At 39.3% G+C, this 17,878-nt stretch overlaps 1 long non-coding RNA gene across 1 annotated transcript in view; it reads right to left on the reverse strand.

Moving 5' to 3' along the window:
* Positions 1-17,878, reverse strand: part of LOC138916568 (uncharacterized) — a 298,642-nt gene that overhangs the window by 11,344 nt on the left and 269,420 nt on the right. The gene's annotated exons all lie outside the window — the stretch shown is intronic.

Here is a 17,878-nt window from a genome sequence, read left to right on the forward strand (position 1 = left end):
TTTCATTCACTACTAAAATTACTCTCTTACACTCCAAAATGAAGACAATAATTCTGATCCCTAGAGAACAGATGTACAATATAGAACTGTTCTTGCATAAATTAATAAATGTTTTATATATATATATATATATATATATATATATATATATATATATATTTAGCCCAGTTAACTCAATTCTCTCCCTTATCTAGTCAATTGCATGTACAACTGCTGAAGTAAGCATTCTCCATTACCATTTTGGTCATTCCATTCCCTTTAACAAAAATATCAAGAACCTATTAGGGTTCCGTCTTACTTTTCCTACTAAATGTTTTTCTGAGATTTCTCAGGATGGCCTCTGAAATCGTTCCCAAAAGGTTTCCATCCGGGTCACCAGCATCATTTTTTATTCCCTCACTCACACCCCCACGGCCAGGAGAGAGCCGGCCTTCCCTGCACAGCACAGTTCCAGCACAGGCACGCATTAGTCCAGATCCTTACTTGCTCTTAGAATTCATTTTTCTACCTTTCATTCCTGCATTGCACCCAGGATAGAGTACATACCATGGTACATAAAATGTAAATAAAAGATAAGTAATAAAGAGAGGAAATGCCTCCTAGTCAGGTCTAAGTTTTCCCTGTCCAGGAACTCATCTAAAAACTGATCTACCTAACTGATCACCCTATGACTATGTGGCTCTCATCCTCATAATTTAGTTAGAGCTTGATGACAAGCAGTTATTGAGAAGTTGCTTTAAGGATGTCTTTGCATTAGAAAGCCATTTAATAAGAATGTTGCAAGTCACCCAGAAGGTAAAGCTGGCCTTTGTGTGTAGTACACTCAAATGTTATTTTTAATCAATAAATTAAACTAGTATTTCACTCATTTTCATAGCCCATATTACCATTTATTTCTAAAGATTTAAACAAAGCCAGTGGATAGAGCAATTTATTATTAAACAATATTTTTAAATGCTTATTTTGTGGCAGATATTAAACTTAGGACTGACTATACACATATTATATTCCCACAAAAACCTTTGAAGGAAACCGAGATTAAACCAGTATATTCACTAACCCAAGGCCACAGAGTAAATAAGCCATTGAGTTGGGATCCAAACGCACAGTGTTCTGACTCCAGAGTCCCACATTTATCCCTTTATGTTTTGGTGCCTTTCAAATTAGATTGTTTACTTATTCCTATGCCAAAGAAAGATCTTGCAGGGTGTTTCTCCTTCACATATTCCTCAAGAAATTGATAGGCAGAGATAGATTTACATTCTTTCTCCTTAAACATAGATAACTTTGAAAAAGAAAGAGAATCTTATTTAATGAAGTTAACTAGGTTTGGAGTAAATTGGAGGAGATGCAAAGAGGTCACCTAGGTGAGTCCCCTGCCACCAAATAAAAACATAGCTTTGTGGAAATTAATAAACAGAAACCTCTTTAAAATGGAGTTGGGAGGCCAAATGGAGGACTTCTCACGCCCTACATAGATAGCAGAGCCCAACAGGAAGAAGAAAGACTTCTTCTTCTTGACTGGCAGGAAGCTCAGCCAATGAGAGACTGCCACAACTCAGCCGAGGAAAGGCCTCTATACTTCAAACTCTTCCTTTACAATAGCACTCCCAACTTCCTCTTCCCCTTTATTAAAGAGTTTCTCCTCCCTTTTGCTGCTGGGGACTTGCATGTGATTTGCCATGGTCACAGATGCTAGATTACAATTCTTTGCTGATCGCAAATAAACCCATTTTTGCTGGAGAAATAACTGGCTGTCTGTTTAAGTTCAATACCTTAAACATCCAAAATTAATTTTTTATCATCTTTAGGCATCTTGATTCTGTAACCAGTGTCAGGAGAGCCGCTAAAATACCAATATGCAGGCGTCCATATCCTTTATGTGGGTCAGTGCGTAACTGCTTCAGTGTCTTAGCAATTTTTGCAGAATTCTCTAGCATTCCTTTAATTAAAGGACACCTGTAATTATGTTGAGCTTTTTACTGTTTGCATCTCTTTCTTTAAATCCAGCTAAATATTTTTCAAATCATTAATTACAGATTACTCCAATCTTTACCCTGGTGAGAGGAAAAACCTGCATGTGCGCACTAGAGGAAATGCTTTCAAGAAAATGCAAAGTTTATTCTTTAAGAGAGATCTAGAGAATGAAAGGAAATGTGTTTTTAAACCCATCTGAAACCAAGAGGCTTTCATGTGCCTGAGCTCTGATTGAAATCTGGTTGGATACGATTATAGGGAGTTCCTGATTCCACAGATGAGTTTTAATCCTGTTGGCCAAGTGAGACAGCAGCATACATTTGCTAGCTGATTTTGTATGTAGATCATCTCACTGCTTGCTTTTTCATTTAAAATATTCAGGATAAGGTATTTCCTTCTTGGAGTGAGTTGAAGTTAGAGGAATAAGAAGATATTTTGAGTTTTGAGACCTTTTATTAATAGCAGAAGGGGATACCTAATTACTGGAAAACTGAAATGGTATTACAAGGAATAGAAAGTTTCTTTACAGATTGTATGTGTGTGGTGGTTTTAATGAACTTTTGTTTCTTTGAGATCTGACTACAAACTGTCAGAAAGAAGCATAAAGGCAATCAGGGCAGAAATCTTTCTTCTTAGCAAGTCCTGGGGTTGGATATTGAGTTAAGCTCATTTAGAAAGATAAACTTTTGGGATCTGGCATTCGTTCCCATCAAACCACATCCAAAGATCATGACTTTAGTTGAGGAAGCTCTCAAGTAAAAAGCCCAGGCAGGAGGTACTGTGTGAGTGGGAGAAACTGGTATACTAATTCTCTAGAAAATGCCAACTTGACTTTTTTGTCAGTACAAGTTTGGAAAGGTAGACAAAAAATCAGAAATAAACAAACAATACATTAGTTCACCTTGTGACTTTTGCATGTCCCTTGCCATGTGACTTTGCAGTTTCTCCCACTTAGAGATGCAGTGAACTTCCTTACCCCTAGTTTTAGGGATTTGTCATATGATTTTCTTTGACCAGAGGAATGTCAGTGGATGCTACACAAGCAGAAGCTTGAAATGTGATTGTTGGGCTGGACCATGGAAACAACATATCCAAGTGGCTCACTAGACTCAGAAGAATAAGTGACACAAGGGACATATCTGACCTGAACTCATGACATAGAGCAGAGTCCAACCCGTCCCATTCAGGATCAGCAGAACAATACTGGCTGGCACACAAGCACGTGAGTGAGAGCAAATGATGGTGGTTAAAGTCACTGAGTTTGGGAGTGATTTGTTAGATAGCGTTTTGTGGGATAATGCACTTAATAGAAGCTTTTAATCTGTTTTTGTTTGAAAACTTCCTTGAGAATATCTTGAAAGCTGTAGACTTTCTTCCGAGTAAAAGTATATGCATAAATTTAAAATTTTACATTTTCAATTTCAGAGGATTCATTGACCTCCTAAATTGTCCAAAGAGACCTGGTTACTAAAAATAGTCACTTTATCATATGTCTAAATAAGATTTTGTCTGAGAAAAATGGTCACTCACCTTAGAATAATATTCAGAGGAGAAAAAATGTATCTATTTTGTTTTGTAAATGATTTTTAACAATTTCTTTAAGCATGTTCTCTTTTTCCCTCAGCATCCACATTCAATCCATGTGCAAGTCCTATTGACAGCACCTCAAAAGCATATTTTGAAAGTGAACACTATTTTCCACCTCCACAGCTACTACCTAGTTCAAGTCATCATTGTCTCTCATCAGGATGATTGCAACAGCCTCCTGACTGGCCTTCTTGCCTCTTCTCTTGCCCCTCTACAATTCATTCTTCACCCAACAGCCAAAATGTTTTACAGAAATTTCCCTAGGCAATATTTTGTTATTCTAATGCAAAGGGCAGAATGCATTTAGATCAAGAAATCACTTTGCAACTCAGAAGGACCAACCCTGTGACACAGTGGTTAAGTTTGCACATTCCACTTCCATGGCGCTGGGTTAGCCGATTTGGATCCCGGGTGTGCACCTACGCATCACTTGTCAAGTCATGCTGTGGCAGGCGTCCCACATATAAAGTAGAGGAAGATGGGCACAGATGTTAGCTCAGGGCTAAGCTTCTTCAAAAGAATAAATAAATAAAAATTTAAAAATAGTCAGTTAGGAAATGAATGCACATTCTGCCCAGCAGGCACAATAGGAAAAAGCATAATGCTTTTAAAATAGGGTGCCCATCTAGAATATTCATGTGCCTAGAGAGGGAGGGAGAGAGGGAGGCAAGGAAAGAAGGAGGGAAGGAAGAAAACAAGGAAGGAAAGAAGGAAGGAAGGAAATATGCAGTGCAGGTATGAGACTTTAATGTGGTCTGTTTAGGTGATTCAATAAATGACCAAATAACCATACTGAAAACATTTCATTCACGAAATAATGGCGATCTGTTCAAGAGTTAGTATATGCATATTCTAATTCCTTCAAGGTCCTTCTGTCAATCCTAATTCTCCTGAAATCTGCCGTGTCTTCTCTATTAAATACTTAAAGTAGAGTCTAGCATCCACCTCTACTTTTACTTCCACTGGTCCTCTTCAGTATATGGGAATCTGCCTTCGGCTCCATCATTCTACAAAAACTGCTCTCTTGGTGAATACCAATGACACTCTAATTTCCAAACACAAAGCATTTTTTGAACCCACAACCCAGAAAACATCCTTCTAAGATCATTTCTAACTAAAATGCTGGGAATGGAAGCTCTTTTCATTGTGTGTGTACTCGTATTTAAGGTAGACTTCTTTATAGCATGGAGAAGCTGTTATTTATAGTGTTTATGCCAATTTCTAAACTCAGAGCAATTTGGCTCTTCAAAGAACATTTAAAATACATTCTCCATGAGGCACATGATTTAAAAGACTCTGAAAAGGAGAATAATAAGAGGAGATGCGATAAAGATATATGAAATAATGAGAATGATATAAAAGAACTAATGGTGTTATCCGATTAACCTTGTCCCATAATACAGGACTATGACAGTGTTTAGATCAAAGGAAAGTGATCTTTACATAATGTAAAATTAATCTATGAAGCTTTGAATCAAGGAGTATTATTGAGGCAAATTGCTCAGCTAGTTTAAAGGTGGGAATGAGTAACCTTTCAGATAAGGAGAAATTGTGGAGTCCATTCCAGAGGCTGGGATTTTTCAAATGGTCTCAGTTCCCAGCTGGAGGAGGAGGTAATCACCATCTTAATCCCTTGTAATCTATTGTAGCTAGAACTCTCAGCATACAAAATAGAAACTCTTTGTCTAAATAGAGCCCAATTAGATGTACATATGTGTAGTGTACATAAACAAACACACACAAAACAGAAGACTGTTAAGAAGAAACGAAATAAGTTGATGAATAAAAGCAAGCATGAAATAACTAAAACGATATTATCTAATATTTTCATTGAAGAAAAAGAAATATACCTGATCATTTGAATGATATCCTTTATATAACACGGTGTTGAATAAAATGTCAGCCTAGTACAGTTCCAACTTTCTTTCTAATAGTTAATTTCATAATATTTATCATAACTAGGGTTTTGGGTAGGGAGGAAAAAAAACTCTTATTTATTAGATTACCAGTTTAGAAAAGGGTCGGGAGTCCAAGGTCCTAGTTTAGGCTGTGTCCTTGACTGTTATAACACTACAAGTACCAATATATAATGGAAAGAATAATGGCTTTGAAGCCAGAGAGCCCTGGGTTTGAATTATCAGGTTGGAATGTCTTCACTAGTTGTATAACTTTATTTAGTTATTTAAATTATGGGTCTCTGTTTTGTATCCATAAAAGGGCGAATTCGCATGACTGTAACAGAGACTAAAAAGTCCCCATACGTCGTAAGAACTCAATAGACATAATTTCTTCTGTTTCATTAACCAGCCAAGAGTTTTAGTTTCAACACCTATAAAATAAAGATAACAATTATTGGCCAACCTATCTTAAAGGGTTGTTGAGGGGATAAAATGAGATAATGTAATGATGTGAAAATACTTTGAAAAGTGAAAATTAACCACAAAGATTAGGGCCGTATGCTATCCTTATTATTCATTATTGACTTGTGTACAGAGATGTCAATGATGGATGATGATATGCCAAGAATAGAAGAGAACCAAAAGATCAAATAAAGCATTTGTAATTTTCTTTTTTTGATAATTAATCACTCTTGTTTATGAGGTTTATATAATAATGATGTCTATCTTTTAAAAAGTCTATAAGGAGGCCAGTCCCATGGAGTATAGGTTAAAGTTCAGTGCACTCCACTTTGGTGGCCCAGGTTTGTGGGTTCAGATCCTGGGCACAGACCTACACCACTTGTAAGCCATTCTGTGGATGTGACCCACATGCAAAATAGAGGAAGACTGGCACGGATGTTAGTGTTAGCTTTGGGCTAATCTTCCGCAAGCAAAAATTTTAAAAAAGAGGAAGATTGGCAACAGATGTTAGCTCAGGGTCAGTCTTCCTCAGCAAAACAAAACAAATCCATACGATGAACAAAATCTTGAATCTCTACACTGTCATTTCCTGGCAGTATGACAGTAGGGCAGGTCACCTGAACGCCAATTCTGTACTAGGAAATATTCTAGGTGTATAACAGATACCTCATTTAAACATCATAACAACCCAAAGATGCATTCCTGCTTCTATATCTTTCTTCTTCCTGGGTGATTGTATGAATAAGAGCTAATGTACATAAATCACTGAACATGATACATGATAAGCATTCCATAAACAAACACTGTACTTATTATTACCATTATGGTACCAAGGGAGAAGAGGATTTTTACTTCTTTTACAAAATAGGAAAGCTCCAGACCAAAAAGGAGAAGTGGCTGCATATAGTTGCAAGACCAGTCAGGCTCATATACTGTCTAATAACCCTTTAGACTCAGATCATACATTTATTATTTGCTCTTTTGAAAACCATCCCAAATAGCAGAAAATCCGGATTTCACCTGAAGATTAGTCAGTACATGTTAAAACTTACTTTTGTTTTTATCTACAACTATGAGACCTCAACAAAAAAAGTCAAATTCTGGAGTGCACCTCAGGACTGAGTTTTCTTTTGGTCATCCCAGTTCAAAATGATGTCGCCAGAGAAAACCCTGGGATAGAATCAAGCAATAGCCTTCCTGGGCTATGTCGTCTATTGCCAAACGTCAAGCACCACTATCACTTTTAGGTGCTTCCCAGAATCCCTTTCCTATATTGTTTTAAGTAAGGGTTTGCCAATGAGGGGAACTCATAGAAGATTTGGAAAGTACAAATGAACCTGAGGTCATTAAGGTCATAAGGGTTAGAGAAGGCAGCTTCCCCTGACTTGGCAGTTGTCCAGACTTCCCCAGAAGCTGCCCGTTCTGCAATTGCAGCAGCTTAACAGGACTTGCATGGGCTCCTTTGTAGTAGCCAGACTCAACTGGTTTCTCATACTATCTCAAAACTTCCATGATTCTACCCCTGCCAATGCTTTGGACTGAAGTGGTCAGTGACTGTTTCTCCAGTCCTCTTGCCACAGCCTTCATTCCCCAGCTCCTCCCACACTAGAATGCATGCTAATCCCTATATTAAAACCTTTACTTCTGTGTTTTTTCTAACAGCTCTGTTTTGCTGGATCAAACCCGACTGTTTCAAGCTACTTTTACAAATGCACTTTGAATCAAGCCACTTTCTCTTTTCTTTCACTCTCCATTCCTATGGTTGTATGTCACTGTGCATTTCAAAATATGCAGGGACTTTTGTTTGCCACTTTAAGGAGTAAATCCTATTTTATTTCAGACAGCAGTCACTCAGAGTTAGCTGTAAGAGACTTCAATTTCTTCACTCAACAAATATTTATTAAGCTCCTACTCTGCACCAAACTCTTGGGAAAACAATGATGAGACAAGGACCTACCCTCATGGAACTTACAGTTTAGTAGGAAAATTGACATGAATTAAATATGTAAGCAAGGAAATACAAAATTTCAACTCTGACAAGTGCTTGGAAGGAATTCGCTGTACTATGCCTGTCCATACAGGAAGGTTTGACTCACTCAGAGATGTCAGGGATTTCCCTAAGTGAGTGATGAAAATGGAAGGATAATGAAATGAGTCAAGAGGAGAGGAAAGGGAGTATACAAGTGTAGCATACTTTGGTGGAGAGCCAGGAGGGAGATAATGGTAAGTAGGAAGAATTAAAAAGTGTGTGGCAAGAGCAAGGTGGTGGTGATGGGCAGAGTGGGGATGCTGAATGGTGTGAGGTGGGCAGCGACCAGACCACACAGGTCAGTGTAAGCCATGTCAGCATTTTATTTAATCCTAAAAGCAGTGGAAAGTCACAGAACATTTTTAGGAAGGCTGCTTGCATGATCAGATTTACATATTTTAAAGACCTCTCTGATTAAAGATTAGTGAGTGGGTTAGAGAAAGGGCAGAATAAAAGATGAGACTTTAGGAAACTATTGAAATAGCTGGGGAGAAGGAAATAATCATTCATAGATAGGAAGCCTCAGAGATGATGGATAGATAGATCAGTAGTGTATGAGATGAAGAGAAAATGATGAATTTAAGACATTTAGGAAGTAAAATCAACATGAGGTGGCACTGTATTGGCTTTGGGGTGTAAGGGAAATCAAGAGGATAAGGATTTGCCCCAGATTTCTGGATCATGCAACTGCATAGATGGTAGTGCTATTCATGAGAAGGAACAGTGGTACAGGACCAGGCTTTGAAGGGAGGACATGGGTTGCTTGCAGATATTTCAAGTTTGAAGTACCTTTGAGATATCCAAGAGAAGTCAAGTAGACAACTGGATATTTGTGTAATGGGGTTCAAAATGCATACTCTGTAAATCAGAGGTACCCTCCAAATTTTTTTCCCATTTTCTAAGGTTTGTCTCATCAAGTTCTTAGCCTCAATTCCAATTGCTCAGGTGGCAGATTATCTGCGAATCATGAGCATCTGATGATGCCTAATGTAAAAAGTGAAGCTAATCATGACGGAATTTGTCCTGATAATCTCATGCAGGAAAGTAATTATAGTCCAGAATATTTGGCTGGAAAGTATGGGACCACTGGCAAATCTTAAATCCCAAAGTTGTCAGAGTGAATAAAGAATGGAAAGGAGCCACCTCAGGTGACACTGAACTTAGTTGAGCATGGGGGTTCTGCTAGTTTCCCTGATCAGGGGATAAGAAAACCTCCTGGGAGTCAGATCCTAAAGGTGGAGACAGGACAGGCTGGGGACTTTCTCTGAGGAGAAGCGGGTGATATGAAAGTCCCAGTGTGGAGTCTGGTCTCAAAGGCCATAAGAGTCAGACACACAAGAAACTACCAGGAGCATGTCGATTATATCCAGTTAAAAGAAAATCTGCAAAAAAATATAGTAAAAAGTAGTGTCCAAAATTATTTGATTCAAAAAACTTCTCTAAATATGACATTTATTTTAACTTTGGATTAGATGTGAATTTTATTTTATCCATGCTAGCATATTTTGCTCAAGAAAAATGTTTTTGGAGGACTGAAACAGACATACATTTGTACTCTAAAGGATGAAGGTATGATCTCATTTGGGTAGGAATTATGTCATGATATATGTAACCGAGATTCCAAATGCTTTTCACACAGATATTTTCAATGAGCCTTGCTTGATATTTCAATTTTACATCAAGACCATAGCTACACAAGGAGAAATAATGATAACTACGAATTTGTCCTCTTCCACCCATCCAATCCTCCACCATCTATACCCTCTCTGTCTCTACACCAGAACAGTGAATGTGCACATACCACCATGTCCTCAGGTTAATGTTGAGTCAACTTTTAGTACAATTAATCATCATTAATAAAGGGTATTGTTTTGGCTCTATGTACTTATTATAATGGTCACTTTAAATGAATGGATGGATATTTTGACCCAATGTGCCTTAACTGTATCTTTACAAATCAAATTCAAAACCTCCTCAATGTGGAAACCACATGTTTCTCAGGGTACGCCCAGTCTGACTGGAGCCAGAGAACTGAGTATATGATTGAATTTAGAGGTACCGTTGTTCATTTAATCATTCAGCATTTGCTGATGGTCTATTATGTCCTTGGTGCTGGAGTAAACAGTTTGGAAGAGCAAAAGGGCATGAGGAGGAAAAATTTACAGTCTCTTACTGATTCCAGTCTTAAGTTCAGAAAGGAAAAGAAGAGATGACAGAAAACACTTTTAACAAGCATTTCCGAGCCTATAACTATTTGCTAAAATAAAAACGAGTGTAAGAGGAGTACAGATAAAAAGTTATGGGAATTCATTGGAGTGATCATACTAATTGTGGAGTGTGGATGTGGACTTTCAGAAGGAAAAGTAGAGTGGAGAAGTGGAGTTGTGAGAGAGGTGTTACGAACCAAACGAAGAAGGTAAGCAAAGGCAGTTAGGTGGAACGAGGAGGATGAGCAGAGAGAGCGGGAAGGGGGTCATCTTTAACTCTGCTCATTCTCTCTCACTTCCAGGGCTTTGCAAAGGGTGCTCACCCAAACCTCTCTTCACACAGCACACCCTAGTATCTTTTACCTCTCTTGAACACAACTTTGGGGAGCCAGCCCCAACCCTAGACTAGATCAAGTGTCCGTCTTTTCTCCTGTACTTCCCTGGTCATGACACTCACCATCTCTTCTTTAATTGCCTATCTACCTATTGGTGTCTCCCACTAGGCTACGGATGGCTTAAGAGCAAGGACTCTGTAGCAGGCTTAATAATTACCCTCCAAAAGATGTCCATGTCCCAATCCCCAGAACCTATGAATATGTTATCTTATATTGTAAAAGGGACTTTGCAGATGTGATTAAGTCAAGGACCTTGAGATTGGAAGAGGATCCTATAATAACTGGATAGGCCCAAAGTAATCACATGAGTAGTCATAAGAGGGTGACAGGAGGATCAGAGTCAGAGAGAGAAGACATAATAATGGAAGCAGAGGTCAGAGAGGGGAGAAGATGCTAAGCTGCTGACTTTAAAGATGGAGGAAGAGGCCATGAGCCAAAGAACGCAGGTGGCCTCTACAAGCTGGAAAAGGCAAAGAAATGGATTCTCCCCTAGAGACTCCAGAGGAGCACGGGCCTGCTGATGCCTTAATTTTAGTCCAGTGAAGCTGACTTTAGATTTCCAACTTCCAAAACTGTAAAATAATAAATTTGTGTTGTTTTAACCCACCAAGTTTACGGTAATTTTTTGCAGCAGCAATAGGAAACTAATACAGACTGTACCATACATTTTTTTCTGCCCCTAACATCTAACCCAAGGCTTGTGTAAAACACATGTTCAATTACTAAAATTATTAGAGGAAAGAAGAAATGCTGTCTGGCAACATGGAGATTGGAAACCAAAGACAGGAGTGGCAGAAGTGTGAGAAACATCGTAAGGGATCCTGAATGAGGCTGAGATGGAATCTAACATGAGCTGGTGGGGTCAGTAGTGGTGCAGAGAGAGTGACTGTTTTTCTTGAAACCCATAAATAGAAGAAAAAGATGAAAATGACTGGACATTTGCTGCCACAAAAGACTAGAATGTGCCTGGAATGATCTAGGAAAGAACTGAGAAATGTTACGAGCCAAATCTTCTAGTTGTCCCAGGGATTTTCAGGAGGAGAGCAATTTTGAAATAGTCCAACAGTTTGTGTTCCAAACAACCAAGTTTGGGGATAAATTAGTGATAGGAGCAATGATATCATCTCTCTTACTCATTTAACTTGACATGACTTCAAGTATTAATTGCTTTTGATTAGATTTTTTTTAACCTCATTTTCAGAGGACTAATACATTTTTCATTTCTTGCTATACCATCATCATTTGTTTGCCTATGGTTCTTTCCTGTATTTTTTATTCCCATTTATCTCAAATATTCTAATATATTTGATGTTTACCCTTTTATTTGCATGAGTTCTCATAAAAGCATGTATTATTGTTTTCTCTTCATGCTTTTACACATAATGTTATGCTATAAATCTCAGTGTGTGTCTTACTTTCCAAAAAATCTAGTATCGCATTTTTACTCATTTTACTATTTGTGTTGCACATTTTTATGCATGTTGCGACTTGTAATATCTATTCTACTGCCTCTAAATGCTGCATAGTGCTCCATGGTGGAACCTACTACATTGTACCTATTTATTTCTCCAGTGGTGAATATCTAGATCGCCCAGACTTCTTCCAAATTTTTACAAACAATGCTACAATTAATATCCCGCACATGTCCCCTTACAGGTCCATGTAAGAATTTGTTTGAAGGTATATTCAGAAGACGACTTGCAGGATCCTAAGGCACATCTATACATGTTTGATTAAATGCTGCCAAATTTCTACCCTGAATATCTATCTGCACCAGCTCTCATGTCCATCAGGAATCTACCAGGGTCCCTGTGCCTCCACAGGACGGGGTGCACCCACAGAGTAAGTGGCTCAGGGGTGCAAGAGCAGAGGTAGCAACTGAGATTCCTCTCAGCCAGAGAGAATCATATCCTTGAAGCTGAAGTTTTCCTGGCTAGATGAAAGCTTTATTCCTCCAAAGGGAGCCAGTGACAAAAAAAAAAAAAAAAAAAAAAAAACCACACAAAGAGAACATGAAAACATAATTTTATGGAAAGAATCTTTCACTCTGTCCTTCCTGCATTCCTGAATTTACACTTTCTGCCTTTATTCCCTCCTTCATCTGTGAGGAGCAGAAGACAGAAGATTCTTCTCAGGCTCCCTGTGCCTGGAAAGAGAGGCAAGAAACTCCAGGAGGCAGCTCTGTCCACCCTGGCCTTCTCTTCCCCTGAGGTGACACTCTGCTCCCATCAGCAGCCTGGGATAGTGTTTCATTTCAGAAGCATCCTGCACCGAGGCACAGCCCAATCTGTAGCCCTGAGAGCAAGGTCAAGTCCCTCTGATGGAATGAGAAAATGGAAGAGTCGGAGCCAGGCAGCAAGAGATCTGTTTATTCTGGCTCCAAACCAAAAGGCTAAAAAAAAATATTTACTGCCTCCTGGCTCCCCTCTAAGCCATAGGCTGGGGCTGCCCTTCCAGATGTGCTTTTGCAACAGTTCAATCAGATGTCACCCACCTGGCAAGACTTCAAAACTCCAAGCCAGGGAGTCAAGATGTTCAGGATCTGCCACAGTAGGACTCACAAAGGCCAGGAGACTACTCCCCAACATCTCACGTCAAATTGCCAACCTGAGCTTACATTGGTGCTGGTGACTACCTCTACCCTGCCTGCGACGAGAGTCATGTTACAGGACCACAGAGATGGAGAGGATGCTATTAGGTTGTTCACAAGTGGATTCCTGGGCTGAATTCAGCCCTGAGTGACTGAGAAATGCAGAACCTGGAGGAAATGCTGTGGCAGGCCAGAAAAGGGTCTTGTGCTCTCCTGTCTCAGTGGAGAGTGTTGGAACCAACTTGAGGAGACCCTCTGGCACCCGATCCACAACACCAAACTCATCTCCTTTACTGTGAACAGAGGGGCAGGCAGATTCACACCCTGCTGGAAAGAATTCCCCAGAGCAGGCAGTGGGCCAAATCAGGTGGCATCTCCACAAAACTCTCTCTCTCCCCTCCTCTGTGCTAGCCTAGTAATAATAGCAAATAAAGACTAGCATCTGGAAACTTCACTGGAGCATTATGCCATTTTCCACATGACTAAATCAGGCCCAGAAAGTATGTCACTTGTCTAAGCTCCTGCCAGCATCAAAGCCAGGATTCAAACCCACATTTCTTTGGCCCTAGAAATTGCTCTCTTAACAAACATTATACTACCTCTCTCCTGCATGCTTTAATAGATCTATTTCTCACCCTAAAATGCTGAAATTTACTTATATTCGTCTGTGAGCTTGAAGGCAGGGAGGATGTCTTATTCATTTTTGCATCCCTCCCATCTTACACAGTACCAAGCACAAAATATCACCGAAACATGTACAGAGCCCTCATAATGTTCCAGGCACTATTTCACAACCTCAAGTGGACTAACTTATTCAGTCCCCTCGACAACTCTGATGTAGGCACTATAACTTGTCCCAGATTATGAAGAAGAAAACTAATTAGTCAACATGTCCAGGGTCACATAGCTAATAAGTGGGGGCCCCAGGCAGTCCGGGTCCAGAGTCTGTGCTTTTAAACCCTGTATTACTCTGCCTGTGAAATCAATAAATGTCTGTAGGTTACATTTTTAACTCTTTCGCTCAGCCTCATCTCACAGCCCTGCCTGCACAAAACAGGTACGCTATCGAGGACACATACCGCTAAAGCATACACCCAGTCCAGAGCATTCAGGCCAGGAAACAAAACCCAAGCCTCATAGTCAGTGCCTCTTCCCATCTCCATCAACAAATCAGCATTCATTTTTGCCACCAACTCAACAATTGGGCATTTGTCATGAATGTTTAATATTATCACTTGCATTTCTATAAGACAGGAGCTGGCTTCAATTACTGAGAATATCATTTGTCTGTTTCCTAGGCAAGAGACATCTATATGCCACCCAAGAGCCTGGAAAGATTATTGAACAGCCAAGAGGTTCAATGAAAGAAAGGCCTGCTGATTGTTGGGTATCTGGCACTTAGTTAAAATTTTAGTTACAAACATAGTCATGTATGACAGAAAGTCACAAAGTACATTATCTTAAACAGTCGTTCTGCATAATTTAATAGATTACTTGTACAAAAGATTCTTAAATCTGATAAGTTTGAGAAATCCTGAGTTAAAAAGCAAAGCTAGATTCTTTCCTGCAGGACTTCTCAGGGCTTTTAGCATGCCTTAAAGTATACTGCGATTCTCTTAGCCTGACCTACAGAAAACAGCTTTTCACAAACTGACCAGAAAGATACGGGCACACTGGGTTGGAAATAAGACTTGCAAGTACAGTCTCACCCAGCATAAAGGAAGAAACCATGTTATACTATCGAATAGAAGACAACATGGTTTACTGCACATTGGTAATTGCAACTAATCCTGAACCCTGGGACCCAATCAGCACATACAGTGAGTGATCAATATCCAAGTTCACACTGTGATGGCACAAAAGTAGACACAGGAGTAGCTGAGAAGAAAGGATATTAGTTAGGGCTGAATTGGTCAAGAAGTTAAAGACGTCGGATTTCACATCTAAATTTTCTTAATTACCTGGTCTGCTATGGTGCACAGGACTTTATCTGCAAAGGCAAATAAATTATTTGCCCGAATTTCAGATTGTACGATGGATGCTACAGAAGGTGTGCACAATGGTTTGATAACAAATCCTGATGAGTACAATTCTCACGCATATGTTTACCTCACCTCTAGATCTGCCCTCCTTCAATAATCTTAACTGAACAAAATTAACTTTCTGAAATAAAAATTCAATGACAGCACCCTTTCATAAAATTTTTTAATAGTTCCTCACTGCATTTTGTCTAAAATCCAAACTTTTAGCTTGGTATTCAAGGTCTTTCATCTGATTAGCTGAGCTTTTTCTACCTCACAAGGAATCCCGTTGAGTGCTACTCTCCCATTGAGCCCCTCTCCTCAGTGGTACCAAGCTGCTTGTCATTCCCTGGGTCATACTGCTTCATTATACCTCTACTCCTTCTCACAAGTGGACTTTCTGCCTAGATACAACCCCAGTCTCTTCACCTCCTGCTAAGAATCAGTTCCAACATTTCCATTCCAGGAAGCCTTTCTTGACCGTGTGCCAATATCATGGGGCTCATTATCTGTTCTCATTGCACACTTGAGTAAGCCTATCATTGCACACATCACATGTCTAATTCATGTCTGAATCCTCAAAGGCTAGGAAAGCACTGCGTGACACATAGCAAGGACATAATACAAACGTAATTAGAGTACCATTTTACAAATGGGTTGGGAACGATGGCTTCCAAGTATGGCTTCAACTCATGCCCCCCACCTCCTCATATAAGCAAGAAATCTAGCCTTTCCCCATGCAGCACTCCTTTCCCCTGCTTGTCCCAGAATCCCCCATCTCAAAAAGGCTGGTTATTTTCTTTTGCTTCAATACAGCAGCCACGGCTCAGTGGTGCCCTCTTGTGTCTGGCACATCCACAAGAACCATAGAAAATCGGTTGCTTGGAAAGAGCCATCTCTTGCTCTGGGCTGTCTGTCTCACCTGAAGTAAAGAGGTTGAGGCCAGATCTCCTACTCTACTCCCTGATATTCATACTGCTCTTTGCAAGAATGCAAACTTTTTCAAAGTATGAGAGGAAAAAGTTGCCTCACTTGTAATACTCAGTCAAGTCTGATCCAGCCCAAAAATTGACCCCGAGGTTCCAGCATCACAGCTCTGGAACAGTTTCTCTTTCCATTCCCCCAGGGCACAAATTTGTCATAGAAAGGTGAACAGGAATAGAGAAGGACCTAGAACATAATTTTGTCAAAGACACAGACTTACCCTTCTCCCTACCCCTTTCAACCGATTCAGTGCAGGAGCCACTTTGTCTGCCCCATCCCTCCCTCCCTTGTGGAGATTTTATAGCAGATGTGTTGAGGCCAATGCCTGCCCTGGGGTTTGGTCAGTTAACCTGGTATGTCCACCCCAAGAGGTTCCGGAAACCTTTCATCTTAGAATGAAGATTTAGGATCTCCATCCTTTGTCCCAAATCCTTATGCAAATGGGTCCTCATTTCTTAAACAATCTTTACCATGTAACAGTAGTCTTTCTTCCTCACACACATGTTGTTTGTATTAAGTGAGGGAGAAATCCAATACATCCAACAGCAAACCTTACAGAAAAGGAGGGCCAGATTGACAGAAAGAACTTCTGAAAATATCTCCCGCTCCTCTCCCACACCTATTGCTCACTGTAAAGGCTCCTCTGCCCATGTAACCAAATCTCGCCAGGAGGATGAAAGGTTGATCCAGGCTTCCATGCTCTGAGCCCAGCCAGTCCTTGTAGAATCAAGCCTGAGGTGCTCCCACTGGGTTCCAACATCCCTTTACTGTTTCACTTTAATGATTCATTGACATTTCTACTTCTTATTAATCAGCTTTATCATATTTTACAAATTGCCCTGGTAGCATGGTTGCCAATCCTCTGGATTTATAGAATTCACCTCACTTTCTAAATATCACATTTGGCAGAACATGTGTCATTTTCTATAAATATTGAAAAATCAATAATTGCTGCCAGAAATCCTATTTGTTCAAATCTCAGGTGAGATAAATGATGAATAGAAATACCATTTTCTTTAAAAATTCAGAAATAAGAGATCTGATTGCTTATTCTTTTGATGCTTCTGCAATGTGTCTGGCTTCAATAATCAGTGGCCCAGCCTACCTCCTTTACTCTTCCTTCTGCTGTATTTTTATTATTTTACATCTATCTCTAAAGGAACATTTAGATTTAGCACACCATTCTCATCACACAGGGGTGAGAGACACGGGCCTACACTAGGAACAGATAGACACAGCTACCTTGGATGGAAAGGAGAGCAGAGTTAAATATAGGCATATTGTCCTAAAGTTACGTGTTAGCAATACAAAATCTCCTCTGTATATATTCGTATATGTGTGTATATATAGAGAGAGAGATAATATATAAAAATATATATTTATATTTTATATATTATATTAATATAATATACTTAGTATAATATCCATATATTTAACATATCATATTAAGTATATAAACTGTATATTAAATATATAAATATATTTTTAGTTATATACATTCACTAACTACTGCCACAATGTATAATAAATATTAGGAAAGTTTACTCTTTAAATATTTTAGAAAGAAAATGAGATAAAGAACGTGTGGCGTATATATATATATATAAACACTGGAATGTTATTCAGCCATAAGAAAGAAGGAAATGCTATTTGCGACAACATGGATGGACCTTAGGGCATTATGCTAAGTGAAATAAGCACCAGATAGAGAAAGATGAATACTGCATG

Source organism: Equus caballus, chromosome 12 (genome assembly GCF_041296265.1).
Source record: "Equus caballus isolate H_3958 breed thoroughbred chromosome 12, TB-T2T, whole genome shotgun sequence".
Lineage (NCBI taxonomy): Eukaryota > Metazoa > Chordata > Mammalia > Perissodactyla > Equidae > Equus > Equus caballus.